Below are 13,610 nucleotides of genomic sequence, written 5' to 3'. Positions count from 1 at the left end.
CCAGGTCAAGGGACAGGCAAACTGGCCAGATACTGGCCTTGGGGCTACCTGGCAGTGGGCGTGTTTGCAAACGCACTAAGGAAGGACATTTACAGTGACCAGTGCTCCCTCCTCAGACAGGTGCTCCTCCTTTCAGAGCCTCTGTATATGAGGTCAGTCAGAGGCAATTCACCCAAGGGGACATTTGACCATGTCTGGAGATGACTTTGGTTGTCACCAATGGGAGATGCTACTGGCATCCAGCGGGTAGAGGCCGGGGATGATGCTTACACCATGCAGCGCACGGAATAGACCCCACTACAAATAACAATCCAACCTCTCCTGTCAGTTGTGTTATCTGTCCTTAAGAAACCCAACTGTGCCCTCCTTATAAATGGGACTGCCATGTTGTGTAGGCAGGAGGTTTGAGTGAGGCTGTGCGTGCTCAGAGTCTTTGCATATGTTATTCCTTCTGCTCAGATGGCTCTTCCATCTTCCTTATTCCCTTATCTCATATTTTCCCTTCAACTCTCAGCTCAAGAGCACATGTGCAAGGAAGCTCATCTGGTCACCTCTGCCTCTTTGTTTCTTTCTGGTCTCTTTACAGACAGGGAGACAAGGATTGTGGGGAAGATGTTTATTTAAGAGGTGACCCCGGGACACACGTGGAGGGGATAGGGAAGAAACAGCAGTGGTAGTGGCATTCGGGGCAGTGAAGGGGAAAGTAGTGAGCAGTTATTACCTGAGCAGCTGAGGCCTTATCTCCAGGGAGGGGAGTGCAGACCTATGTTAGGTGAGCCTCAGAACTATCTCCCTCAGGAGGAGAAACCTGGGGTATTTGTCCTCCAGCTTCCATCTCTCATGGGGGAGGGCTGATTCTGTGCACTGCCCCCCACTGTCGCCCTGTCCGTGTGCTGGCAAGGAGTGACAGGTGCATACTAGGCGTTGTCTGCCTGGGTTCACTTCTCCGACTGAAGCTCTAGAGATCGGCAACCGGGGGCCTGGCATGGTTGAGTGCACAGCTGTGCTTGGCAGCTGTGACATCACCATGGAGGCAGTTCTAGCTCCTTGCTCTCCGTGGCCACATCATCAGGGCTTCAGAAATCTACGATTGTTAAGTCATATCCCCAGCTAGACTGGGCTTAGTTTGCTTAGTAAGAAAAGCAATATTTTTGTTGAATTTCACATATTCTACGAAGTAATGAATTAACCTTTTTGAAATCACAAAGGGGATCACAGCAGGAAAATGAAGCCATAGCTTGTCCGAGCGAGTTACTGCACACAACCATTGGAGATGGGGACGGGGGAACTGGGCAAAGGAGCGGAACACAGGCCGTGAAAGCATTCAGTACTGATTGCAAACACGGCAGGACCCGCCAGTAATAAAATGGGTCAACTCCCCATCTCAGTGTGGACGGATTCTGTGGTGTGTGGAATGAGCTCTGACTTAACAAGCTGGATTCTGAGAGGGTTGAGCTGTCCCTCGCCCTGTTGCTATGGGGGACAACTTTTAGCGACAGAGAGCTAACCAAACAGCATCCATAGACGAGTGGCCAAGACAAGGTAGGTGGAAAGCTTATAACTCTCTATCTTCAGTGACACAAACACACTCCTGATTAATTGGGTAAACAGAGTAAATGACCAGATGGGCTGGCTGAGGCTGTAGAAAATCATACTGATATCAAGCAGGATGAATAATGTCCCTGACGTCCTTTGCTCAGGCTTTTCCCATTTTGTGAAAAGTGGAAAATCCGATAAACATTGATGAAGCACCTATTGTGGCCATGCCTTGAGGCCGGGACATCTGGACTTGAGCAGGAAGGAGGGACATCTGGCGCACATGCTACACCTCCCCTCCCCGCCTCTCCGTTCCTCTGCACCATGGAAACTGCATTTCTCATGCAGCAGAAATGGTAGGTTCAGCCAAGGGCAGGTACTGGCAGACATGGGCTGGTGGAGAAAGGCCCTTCTCCCTGTGTCTTCCTGTGTCATGTGGCATCTCCAGCAGTGGCCCTCCCGACCGTGGCTTCTGCTCCTCCAGAAGGTCCCCTCTCTTTGTCTCCCTGCTGTCCAGCCGAGAACCTGGGCTCTGACAGCACCACGTTGTCCTTCCGCTGCGCCTGCGAGGGATGGCATCAGTTCTTGGCATTATTAATACCTGGATTTGTCACTGTTTCTTATTTCACTCCTGAGCTCACCGCCCCACCCCCGGCCCCCGGCCCCTGTGTGTCGAATTCCCTGTATTGAATTCTCTCGGCTTGAAATAGCCAGTGTGGTCCCTGTTTCCTGGGAGATCCTTCCTTCCCTTCTAGATGTGTTTCATATCCTGTTGCTCTCTGTCACATGGCTTCAGACTCCCCCCTGTCCTTGATGGCCCGAGATATCTATTTCCTTCTTACTCCAGGGCCTTTGCACTTGCTTTCTCTCTGTGTTGTGTTCTTGTTCTGGATCTCTTGGTGGCTGGCACCTTCTCATTCTTCAAATTTCAGCTAAAATGCTATGCTCTCAGAGGCCTTGACTGATAACTCTGTCTGAAGCTGTCCCCCCACCCCACCCCCACTGCAAGTTACTCAACTTTCTTTCAAGTGGCCCTGTTTACTTCTTTCAAATTATGTATCACCATCTGTAATGATTTTATTGACTTGTTTGTACAGCTACTTATCTGTTCTCTGCACTAGAACATAAGCTCCCTGCTTCCAACATTTAACCTTGTGCTGACACAGAGTAGACATTGAAAAAAAAAGTTGAGTGAATGAATGAATGAATGAATGTGTGTTTTGAAACAGTTTGAATCCAGGACAAAATCAAAAGTGAACAAGTTTTTAAAATGGTGTGTTTCATCAATTTTGGAAATAAATCTGGAGCAAGGGGGCATAAGTGTTAGAGTTTGTGAAAGGATCCTCACAGATACTCCTTCTCTTCACTGCACCAGGCCTGTGCTTATAATGGAGAGAACAGTGTTTCCCTGCCTTTTAGTGTATGGTATTCTCTGGGCTAGAATCCAAGACAGTCACTCTCTGGATGGCAGTAGCTACCCTCCTATTGATGCTTCAAGGGTTATAAGCATCTCACTGCAAAGAAAGGTCATGCTGCTTGTCACTTGGTTGGTCGATCAAATCTGTATCCTATGAGCCTGCCTGAGTTCACCCTCATCTAGGAAATATGTCTCCAGCCCACCTTCCCAGCTCCAGCCCTGCTCCTGTCTTCTCTGCCCCGGGGCTTCCCTTGCCACAGAAACTGGCATCATTGCCATAGGGTTGAATGGGGGCTATGAGGTGGAGTGGGGTAGGACTGAGTGACAAAAAGACGTAGCTCCAACTCTCCAGTGGGATGATTCCCAGGTGTGGCCACCATGCTTTCTCAAACATGATTAGGCTCCCAGCGACCAGAGTGGTCACCTGGTCACCTGCTTACTGACACCTGGTCATGCTCTTCCTCAGCTGCCTGTCTCTTTTCCCTTCTCCTTCATTTGTGCTTCCTGGACCACATCTCAAATAACCTCCCTGCACCCAATTCCCTGTCTCCAAAGTGAATAGAGAGTCCAATCCCCATTTTCTTTTTTTTTTTAATATTTTTTTAAATTTTTATTTATTTATGATAGTCATACAGAGAGAAAGAGAGAGAGGCAGAGACATAGGCAGAGGGAGAAGCAGGCTCCATGCACCGGGAGCCCGACATGGGACTCGATCCCGGGTCTCCAGGATCGCGCCCTGGGCCAAAGGCAGGCGCCAAACCGCTGCGCCACCCAGGGATCCCCAATCCCCATTTTCTTAGCAGCTCTTCCTCTTTATTCCCTGTAAGGATTTGCTTCTGTGGAAAAGGTGGGTAGACAGTGAGCACTTCGCTCTCCTGGCTCACCCCTGCTCACTATATTCCTTACCAGGAGAAAGAATTGGCATCTGGAGAGTTCGTACATACCTGGACCTCTAAAGTAATGGTTTTCCAAGCATATGACAGGCCTGCAACAGCAGGAGCAGTGTTACCCAGGAGCCAGTGAGAGATGCAGTGCTTGCCCCTTGCCCCTGGGGGCTGAGAATCAGAAACTGGAAGTGGGTGTGCTATCACAGGGTGCTGACCAGCCCCCAGGGATCCTAAAACTCGCTGTCATATGGAAAGCAATGCTCCAAAGCCAACTAATCAGAACCAGATGTGCAGGTCATAGGCAGCTTTCTCTGCTTCTAGCTATTGGGGAAAGGTTTGGGTCCCTGATTAGTGCATGAAGATTCTCATCAGTTATGGCAGATGCCCTTGTGCACACTGATTTCTTCATATTAGATAGCCAAAGTGACTCTCCGTGTCCTAAAGCAGATGCTGGCAAGAATAGGGGTTTGGGAGCCAGAAGCACCTGTGTGACATTCCGCCCCAGTGGAGTGAGTGGCATCCCGTCAATACTCTGTGTATCCTTAGGATACTTCACACTCTGGGTGACCCTTCCAGGTGCTTCCACTCTCAAAACCAGCACCTGTGTTTCATTTGCTTGTCTTGCTTGCATGGGGAGCTGGGACAGCCCTCACCTAGTGACAGATGAATTTGAAGATCAATGAGTCACTAGGACTCACAGGATTCAGAAAAGCCATCATATCCGTAGTTACATTTTGTTACAGTGCAAGGACACGGATCCAAATCAGCACCTAGGTGGGTGCAGGGGTGCAGGAGAGCTCCAAGTGATGTCCCAGTGGCACTCCATGGTCAGTGCTTATTCTCCCAGTGATCACGTGTGGAGTATTTGCTGACTAGGGAGGCTCACCGGAGCCTTGGACTGTAGGGTTTTTAGTGGTGGTGGGTCACATAGACACAGGTGCCTGCCCACGAGGCTGACCTTAATCTCCAGACTCCCAGAGGTCAAGCTGATACTGTGTGATTGAAGGCCCCCACCATAAATCACACTGCTAGCACAGACGGTCTGGCGTGGCCCAAGGCCCCAGGTAAACAAAGACACTGTACCAGGAATGACATTCCAGTGCTGAAAGGTTACTTTTTAGTTGCTTAGCAAGGGGCATATCTTTCTCAGCAAGCCCAAGTCTCCAGTGTACATCAAGCATAAAATGCTCCAGCTCCTGCTGAGGGGGTCTCTGCAGATGTGACCAGAATGACCCTGTCTCCAGTTTCCTTTACACCGGAGCCAACAGTAGCCTCAGGGACCCACATTAGCCCTGCCGGTGGCTTAGCTCTTTCCCTGCTGGGTCTCCCCTCCCCCCTTCCCTCTTTCTGAGCTCTGGGAACGTTTCCTAACAAGTCCCCCCATACTAATGTACTTCTGGGGATCCCCAAATAAGATTCTGCAGGAATCTGCCAAGTTCTAAGCTTCCTTAATTTTCTGTATTTCATTAACCCTCTTGTGTAACTAACCATGGCTTTGAAAGCTGCAGGTACACACTTTCTCCACACCTCACCCCTGCAGGTACAACTCAGTCATGTTGACACTGACGACACTTTTTGCTGGCTTTTAGTCAGTGCTCACATAGGCCACTACTTCCTGAGGTCTCCCCACACCAGTACCTCTCCAGGAGTCCCCAGGGGCAGTTTGGTCCCATGTGGTCACCAACATCCTCTGCACCAGGCCATTTCTTCTGGGTGCCACTCCCATATCTCTGCACCTGCCACCTCCACTGGGAGCCGTGGATCCTCAGGCCAGTACCCTTCATGTTGGAAGCAGAGCCAGCTATTGGGTACATAAGGCTGCCTCTGGCCTCTCTGATGGGTGTCACCCTAGTACAGGCAACTCCAGTTCCAAGGTCTTTCCAGACTCATTCTTGCATCTGGCCTCCTCCCCAAAGCCGGCCATGCCCGCCATCCACACTCTGATGGTGGGCCCCTGTCTTTTTCATTCTTTTGCCAATAACTTCTTTAAAGGCCCAGTGTGGACTGGATCTCATCTGGAACTGAGAGCTTCACAAAGATGGTGGCTGCAACTCTCTGTCCTCGTCCTCCTGTCATCTTTCCCTCTCCCTCTGACCCATCTGCCTGCACTAGGCAGTGTGCACCTGCCCTCTGCTCACTCTTCCCGGCAGTGAGGGCTTCCCCATGCAGCTTCTGTTCCCAAAAGGATCTCTTCCTGTCTTCTTAGGGAATGACAATACTACCCCGCTTGTATGCTGCTTCATAGTCAAACTCCCTTCAACCCAGGAAATGCATAGGGCAGGACCACCTCTGACCGAAGGTGGGCAGGTGAGTGTGCTGCTGTAGGAGCTTCCTAGGGCTGCTGCAACAAGTTTCATGAACAGGGTGGCTTAGAACAGCAGAAAGGTAATGACTCACCCTTCTGGAGCCTGGAAGTACAAACTCAAGTTGTTGACAGGGTCATGCTCCCTCTGGAACTTGTAGGGGAGAATCTGTCTTTGCCACTCCCTAGCTCCTGGGGATTGCCATCAATCTTGAGGATCTCTTAGTTTTTAGACACGCATGGCTCCAGGCTCTGCCTTCATCTTCACATGCTGTTCCTCACATGGCCATCTTCTTATAGTAAAGACACCAGTCATTGGATGGGGACCCACTGTGTTGGAGTATGAGCTCATCTTAAATGATCACATCTATGACCCCCTCACTCCACATAAAGGCATATTCTCAGGTTCTGTCGATTGGAACTTCAACAGACCTTAGGTAGGGAGACACAACTCAACCTGTACCACTTGCCTAAGGTTCTAAAGCTGGTGAGGGGAAGTTAAATTGCAGAGGTGAGAACATTACTCTCTGAATCTGAAAGAGTGTGTTGTCTGGTGCTAAGATGGTCTAGGTGCCAGTGGCTCCTGAGGCATCCGAATACTGAGGAGAAATCCGTTTTGACATCCAAAAATGTATGCTCTAGTCATTTGTTGTCTTAATAAAGTTTGTTCAAGGAAACAGCCCACACCAGGTGGTCACAGGAGGAATTTGATACAGGGAACTAGTTACAAACATGATGGAAGTCAGCATCCCAGAAATCAGTGATAGCGGCTTATCAAACTAGAGCTGTGGAGCCGCAGCACAAGGCAGTGTTAGCAGAACCAGGGCCAGGGTCTCCCAGTGGCCACAGCACCTAGATGGGGGCACTCTGGTCTCTATTAGAAATTGGAGGTCAGGGGTCAAGAGGAGGGTGAGAAAGGCTGGGATTGGTCCCTTCCTCTTGGCTTATCTCCTGGCAGAGCTTCCCGTTGGCCAAATCTAAATGGAACCCAGTTGAGAAGAGAAATTAAGAAATATGGTTCCCAAGCAAAAACTGTGGGATGGATCTCATAACAAACATGTATATTTTATTATCACTCAGTGAAAAAAGGCAACGAAAAAAAGACCTAATATGAATTTAGCAGCACTTAGGGTGATTAAAAAAAACAACAAAAACACCAAGAGCTGTATACACTCGTAAGGTATAGTGCCAGTGTGGGAGGGGCACATTATTTGTACAGTTTATTCTCAAAAGCTTGGTAGGCGTGTGCTGAGGCCCTGGCATTAATTCTGGGTCCCTCTATTCCTCCCCAGGTAGGCAGCCAGCAGTCTGGTGCTCTCTTGACCAGGGGAGAATAAACAGCCAGAGCACCTCATCCTAACAGCTGAAGATGAGGTCTAGAACAGAAAGTATAATCCCCTTACGTGTCCGTGATATTGATGACCTTTGAAAACCTGATGAGCTCTTTTAATTACCAGGGACCCTTTCCACATTAAGCTGGTGAATAGTGAAGTGTAATTCATCTTCTCTGTGTGTCTGGGAAATAGTTCTCATTCACTCCTCTGTCTGTCCTTTGGCGACAGTGGCTGCAGGGCCTCGCACCATGTCAGGGCCATGGCCTTCCCCGGCCCTCACCTTTGTGCTGCCCCACCTGGGGGAACAGGGGGCGTGCACCGGATTTTGTGAGCCAACGCAGAGCCCAGGTGTGGAGAGCGAGGACCCCTTTCCTAGATTGTCCTGAGAGAGCTCTTTGAACAGAGGTGTCATTTTCTCTTTGAGGCTGTAATTAAGCCACATAGCTCCCTGGCTGTCAGGCAGCTGGGTGTTTCCAACAGCCCCCTGAAGAGCCGGTGAAATATAAATGCAAAGATAAAGCCCCTCACATTTTGACTGTTTTGAATCCTGTCTTATCCTGAGCACCGGGAGTGAAGCCCCACACACAATAGGACTGCATATGACCTTGGGGATGGGATGACCCTTGGTATCTGGATAGTTGGCTCACTGTCTCATGTAGGCACAGAATCTGCAGCTACGTGCTGGTCTGTGTACGCCACCCAATGGCTCAGTGGTTGCCTGACAAACGCTCCCAGACTCAAGTGCTTGTTATCCAAACAGCAGACAGGACTACAAGGTCCCAACTTTGAGTTCCTGGAGTCACACATGATCAGCCCTGAGAGCCCGTGCAGAGAGCAGGAAGGCCACAGAGAAGACCTTTGTTCAGACCAGTGCTAACCTGTTTTCTTACTCCACCATCTGACCTCCTATTGCATAGACCAGACCATGTGTCCCACTCTTACTAACACGTCAGCAAGAGCTTCAGAGACCATGGTTAGCCTAAACGGCTGCTGCAATCCCCCCACTTGTCACTGACCGGGCAGGAGGTCATGGCCCAGGTCAGAAAGGAAGCCTGACTCTGTTCCTCAGTTTCTAGGGGGTGTCACTGAGGTTTGCTTACTGCAAGGTGATCTATGCCAATAAAGCAATGTACAGAGGCAGGTCAGGAATAAATCATGTTTAAGGCAGAATAGTTTTATAAGCTCCCTGCTCCACCGGCGGCCTGCACCAGCTGCAATCAAGCAGCGTGAGCAGCGGAGGGCAGCAGAGGACGTAGTTGTGAGGTGGCGTGGTGCTGACCCAGGCTCCCCACCCTGCGGGAAAAGCCCACAGACCTTGCAGGGGCCAGTTCTGCCAAGATGCAAGCCTTACCTCTTCAACACGTCCACTGGGCATTTGACCGGTGAACCGCAGGTCAGGCCCAATAAAGAAGTAGGCTGTGCGAACAGCCTCCAACTCCGACTAAGGGGAGACAATTTACAGGTGTTCTCTTATCCCACCCACGCGGCCAGGGAGTGGAGCAGCAGCCTGCTGACCCCCATGCTGGACAGGCCCCCTGTCCCTCTTACAACTGCTGAGAGTGCCTTGGGTCCTCAGGTAGCTGCTTGGTTTTTGAAGATGAAGAATCTCATCTTAGAATTCCCCAAACCTCTAAATTGTGCACCTAGGAGTTCTGGGTCCTTCATGCACCTGCTCCCCAAGTGCTGTCTGTGATTCAGGATAAGTGGGTGAAATCAGATTGACCTACTTCCTCCCCCACCCCTAATATCAGTGCTGAGATGAGCGCTGTGAAAATACCTCCAACATGGAGAAGAGAAAAGATGGAATGGAAGTGCAAGCCCGTGGAAAGAAGAGGGGCATACCTTGAACAGCCTTCACTGGGTTTCTCCCCACCTTTATTGAGTTATAATTGACAAATAAAATTGCATATGTTTAACACATACAATGTGATGATATGATATACACACAAACTACAAAATGATTATCAAAATCAAGTTAATTAACACATCCATCGCCTCACATAGTTTTTTTTTTTTTTCCTTTTTTTCTTTTTTTGTAGTGGGAACACTTGAGATCTACTTTCTTAGCAAATTTCTACTCTCTTAGCAACTTTCAAGGACACAACCCAGTATTGTCAACTAAAATCACCAGAACTTACTCTTTTATAACTGGAAATCTGTACCCTCTGACTGACATTTCTCCAATTCACCCAACCTCCAGTCTTTGGTAGCAACCATTCTGTGCCATGTTTCTGTGGGATTGGCTCTTTAAAAAAAGCAATTTTACGTATGAGTGACCTCATACTGTATGTGTCTTTCTCTGCCTGGCTTACTTCACTTAGCATGTCTCCAAGTTCGTCCATGTTGTCACAAATGTCAAGATTTCCTTCTTATTTCATGGCTGAATAATATTCCATCATATATATGCCCTATCTTCTTTATCAGTTCATCCATTGATGGACATTTAGGCTGTTTCCATATCTTAGTTACTATAAGTAAAGGCTTTATTGTTTTTTTACTTTTTTAAAAAAAGTTTATATATATATATATATATATATATATATATATATATATATTAATTTCTACACTTAACGTGGGTTTGAATTCATGACTCCAAGACCCAGATTTGCTGACTCTTCCAACTAAGCCAGCCAAGTGCCCTCACTGTTTTTTATTTCTGTAGATGCTGCTGCCCTTGACTGGGCATCAGTGTTCCTAATGACCTACAAGGCACACAGTATCAGTGGGATCTCAGTCCCTTACGGAAACCCACAATTCACTCAAGCTATTTTCTTTTCCCTTCCAGATTTCATATTTTTCCAGGCTGACACCCTTTCTGCAGCTTGCCCAGCCTTCTCTCTGCCTAGAAGGAGGGCCTGCCTAGTCCTTACCTCCATGACCCTCTTTTGATGGCTGAATGGCCATTTTGAGGCTGTCTTGTTCTTTCTAGTCCTTTCTTGTCACTGTGGCCATGCGGTAGCAGGGCTGTGAGATGGTGAATCAGAAGCTCACTGGCTTAGAGTAAGATGGATCTTGATGCTGGTCTTGATGCTCTGGAAGAGGCTTGCACACCTATTTCCTGGGGTTGGCTGTCCATCCCGCAGCCCAACTCCCTCACCACCCTACTCTTGCCTGGGATACCCACCCTTACTGGTTTCATTCTGCCTAGGTCACGGGTAACACCCTCTGTTGCCTGAGCCCAGGATGTCCTTCTACCTCCCAAGGTGTTCCATGTACACAACTAATGGGGGTGTGGCTGAGTAGGAGGGGCAGCTTCGAACCTCCTTTTGAGACTTCTGTTTCCTGGAAATTCACAGAATTGAGCTGAGGTCTCTGTGGCAGAGGCCAGTCAGGGGTGGGCCCCAGATCTGGGGAAAAGGAGGCCCCAGTGGGAGGTGGGGAACCTGAGACTCTACACTGAACACCTCTATCTGGCAGCAACAATGGTCTGTACTTCCTCTGCAAAGTAATTCCAAAACCATTTCTAGGCTACCCTATCTTCAGTCTTCAAGTAAATAAACTCTTGAGTTCAATTGTTCAGGTTATTTTTCTATCTTCGATCCCCTCATGTCACCCTTTGGACAAAAGCAACCCTGAGACATTACTCTGTGGATTCTATGCCATCATCATGCCCATGGAGCAGCTTGAGGATCACCCAGCTCTTCAGGTAAATGCAGGAATTGCCAAATGTTCACTCCCTCCTAAACAGGGAAGAATAGCCATGCTGGTTCAAGAGTGCACCAGAAATGCAGAGCAATTGAGATGCTTAGAGATATGAAACCCAGGAAATATTCCATTAAAAATGGCACACTCTAAGGCAGCTCAAGCTCAAAGTAAATGAAAAGTTCAGGCTGGGATAATCCCACCAAGATATTTGAGAAGAGAGCTATTTCCAGATTGACCATACCTGACCTCCAGTTTTGTTTCTCAATGCAGTAGGGACCAGCTAAGCAGCAGGAGGAAAGAGGAGGATCTGATAACATTTAAACCCGAGTCCTTTGCCCACATTATTCCCAAAGCAAGAACCCTCAACTACTGTTGCCTTCACACTCTCCTCCAGATCACTTCCCTTCGTTTTAGGCCAGCCGCTGTACCAGAGCTTTCTGCCATGGTGGAGATAATCCTGCTCTGCATTGTGCAATATGGTAGCCATCTGCGGCAAATGGCTATTTAGCACTTGAAGGGTAGTCACTGCAACTAAGGAAGAAATTTTTAAACTTTATTTAAGGACAGTTAATTTAAATTTAAAAATTAAAATGGAACTAGCCATGCTATGTTGTAATGGAGGGTACTGTTCTATTTTCAGATCATTAAAGATCCAGACTCGCTGTCATTATCTCCAATATTATATGTGCTTTCATCCTTCATGATTTCAGTGTGCTCATATGTGATCCTTTCCACAAGCTGGGCTTTCAGTTCTTTTCCCTCCCCCACTCAGCTTTATTACGATGTAACTGACTGTAACACTGTGTAAGTTCAAGGTATAAAAAGTGTTCATTTGATTCACTTATATCTTTTTCTAAAAATTTTTTATTGTAGTTCAACTTGCCAACATATAGCATAACACCCAGTGCTCATCCTGTCAAGTGCCCTCCTCAGTGCCCATCACCCAGTCACCTCAACCCCCAGCCCACTTCCCTTTCTACTACTTTGTTCATTTCCCAGAATTTGGTGTCTCTCATGTTTCGTCATCCTCACTAATATTTTCACTCATTTTCTCTCCTTTCCCTTTATTCCCCTCCACTAATTTTTATATTCCCCAAATGAATGAGACCATATAACATTTGTCTTTTTTCGATTGACTTATTTCACTCAGCATAATACCCTCCAGGTCCCTCCACGTCGAAACAAATAGTGGGTATTTGTCATTTCTAATGGCTGAGTAATATTCCATTGTATACATAGACCACATCTTCTTTATCCATTCATCTTTCGAGGGACACTGAGGGTCCTTCCACAGTTAGGCTATTGTGGACATTGCTGCTAGAAACATCGGGGTGCAGGTGTCCCGGCGTTTCACTGCATCTGTATCTCTGGGCTAAATCCCCAGCAGTGCAATTGCTGGGTCGTAGGGCAGGTCTATTTGTCACTCCTTGAGGAACCTCCACACACTTTTCCAGAGTGGCTGCACCAGTTCACATTCCCACCAACAGTGCAAGAGGGTTCCCCTTTCTCCGCATCCTCTCCAACATTTGTTGTTTCCTGTCTTGTTAATTTTCCCCATTCTCACTGGTGTGAGGTGGGATCTCATTGTGGTTTTGATTTGTATTTCCCTGATGGCAAGTGATGCGGAGCATTTTCTCATGTGCATGTTGGCCTTGTCTATGTCTTCCTCTGTGAGATTTCTCTTCATGTCTTTTGCCCATTTCATGTTTGGATTGTTTGTTTCTTTGGTGTTGAGTTTAATAAGTTCTTTATAGATCTTGGAAACTAGCCCTTTATCTGACACGTCATTTGCAAATATCTTCTCCCATTCTGTAGGTTGTCTTTGAGTTTTGTTGACTGTATCCTTTGCTGTGCAGAAACTTTTTATCTTGCTGAAGTCCCAATAGTTCATTTTTGCTTTTGTTTCTCTTGCCTTCATGGATGTATCTTGCAAGAAGTTACTGTGGCCGAGTTCAAAAAGGGTGTTGCCTGTGTTCTCCTCTAGGATTTTGATGGAATCTTGTCTCACATTTAGATCTTTCATCCATTTTGAGTTTATCTTTGTTTATGGTGAAAGAGAGTGGTCCAGTTTCATTCTTCTGCATGTGGATGTCCAATTTTCCCAGCACCATTTATTGAAGAGAGTGTCTTTTTTCCAGTGGATAGTCTTTCCTGCTTTGTCGAATATTAGTTGACCATAAAGTTGAGGGTCCACTTCTGGGTTCTCTATTCTGTTCCATTGATCTACGTGTCTGTTTTTGTGCCAGTACCACACTGTCTTGATGACCACAGCTTTGTCGTACACTGAAATCTGGCATTGTGATGCCCCCAGATATGGTTTTCTTTTTTAATATTCCCCTGCCTATTCGGGGGTCTTTTCAGATTCCACACAAATCTTAAGATTATTTGTTCCAACTCTCTGAAGAAAGTCCATGGTATTTTGATAGGGATTGCGTTAAGCGTGTAAATTGTCCTGGGTAACATTGACATTTTCACAATATTATTTCTTC

At 47.5% G+C, this 13,610-nt stretch overlaps 1 long non-coding RNA gene across 1 annotated transcript in view; it reads left to right on the top strand.

The window, feature by feature from the left end:
• The first annotated feature begins 1,097 nt into the window (after window positions 1-1,097).
• The window catches only part of LOC140617823 (uncharacterized), a 28,290-nt gene continuing 15,777 nt past the window's right edge, over window positions 1,098-13,610 (top strand). The window contains exons 1-2 of the long non-coding RNA XR_012017964.1: window positions 1,098-1,542; window positions 1,701-1,892. This is a non-coding gene — a long non-coding RNA (uncharacterized lncRNA). The remainder of the gene's footprint in view (window positions 1,543-1,700; window positions 1,893-13,610) is intronic.

Source organism: Canis lupus, chromosome 26 (assembly GCF_048164855.1).
Source record: "Canis lupus baileyi chromosome 26, mCanLup2.hap1, whole genome shotgun sequence".
NCBI classification, from domain to species: domain Eukaryota; kingdom Metazoa; phylum Chordata; class Mammalia; order Carnivora; family Canidae; genus Canis; species Canis lupus.
The sequence above is the reverse complement of the archived record's forward strand: the minus strand, read 5'-3'. Positions and strand labels throughout refer to the sequence as shown.